The sequence below is a fragment of the Alligator sinensis genome, unplaced genomic scaffold, assembly GCF_000455745.1.
Source record: "Alligator sinensis unplaced genomic scaffold, ASM45574v1 scaffold1080_1, whole genome shotgun sequence".
Lineage (NCBI taxonomy): Eukaryota > Metazoa > Chordata > Crocodylia > Alligatoridae > Alligator > Alligator sinensis.
This window is the reverse complement of record NW_005843607.1, coordinates 43647-45053: the sequence shown is the minus strand read 5'-3', so window position 1 is coordinate 45053 and position 1407 is coordinate 43647.

Sequence of the window (1407 nt, the reverse complement as noted above, 5' to 3'; positions counted from 1 at the left end):
GTAAGGTGGACAGAGCGCATGGAGCATTGCTTCAGGAAATTAAAACAGGCCCTCTGCGAGGATGTGATAATGCATACTCCTAACTTCAGGAAAACTTTCGTTTTGCAGACGGACGCCTCCGAAACAGCAGTGGGAGCCGTCCTCACGCAGGAGGAAGAAGGAATAGAAAGACCGATAGCATATGCCAGCCGGAAGTTGACACCGGCAGAGAAAAGGTACGCCACGATAGAAAGGGAGTGCCTGGCCATTCGGTGGGCCGTGGAACATTTCCAATATTATTTAATGGTCCGAGAATTCAAACTAATAACGGACCATGCCCCGCTCCAATGGCTGAGCATGGCCAGAACCGATAATGCCCGGATCACCCGGTGGGCATTGGCCCTACAACCTTACAAGTTCCAAATAGTGTTCAGGCCTGGAAAATCAAACGCCGTGGCAGATTTCCTGTCTAGGTGCAACAGCAGCGACTCGGACGAAACAATACAACTGCAGGCATACAAGGCGGACAACTGCTCCGGTGTACCCTGGAAAGGTAAAATAGGAATGCCCCAAGGCATCTTGAGGGGGGGGGTTGTGTCCCAGGGGAGCGGGGGCACCGGGAGACCCCCGCGGCGGTCAAGGGGTCTGCTTACCTCCAGCAGGGCCGGAGGAGCCGAAGAAACCCCAGGCGTCGCGGGTCACCAGCCAGGCTTTTATCCAGCTGCAGCTGAGCCGCGGGGGCAGGGCACGCCGGCCGGGAGAAACAAAAGGCGGCCCCACCGAGGTAGCGGGGCGGCTGAAGGGAGAGAACTCCTGGTCGAACGGAGGCGGGTACAGCCTCCAATCCCTAGCACGAGGCGAAGCGTCCACTACACACAGCAGTGCATGTGACCTTAAGCCGGGATGGTGGCAGCAGAGTCAGACAGCTGGAAAACCCAGCGGGGACAGGTATTGACCTGGAGAATAAGGGTCAACCCTCCAAGACTCTGGAGTAGTAAGTAACCCTGGAGAGAGTGTCCCCACAAGGGAGGGCCCCCCTCCCCGCCTACCCCAAGGGTTGTGAAGGAGCACCACGTGGGCCACTCCTGGGTGATAGCAGGGGAGTTTAGGAGTCTTTGCGGTCTTCCTCTCCTTAACCATTGTTCAAAAGTTGCCCGTATCCACTCTGACCTGTTCTCTTGCCTCAGCAAGAGACCCTAATCCGGCAGTCCCTAACCCCGGCATTCCCTAACCTGGCAACCAACTTTTAGTCAATCAAGTTTAAATGGGCCTCCCATGTGGCGGGCCAGTAGGGGGCGCTCATGCGTTGAGCCACCCACCTCCCTGCGCCCGACCACCTTCCAGGCTCCGAGTGGCTCCCTTGGGGTGCCTCCCGTCCGGCCGACCCCTTCCCTGGAGCACACCCGCTAGCCTGGGGGTCCCGCTGCC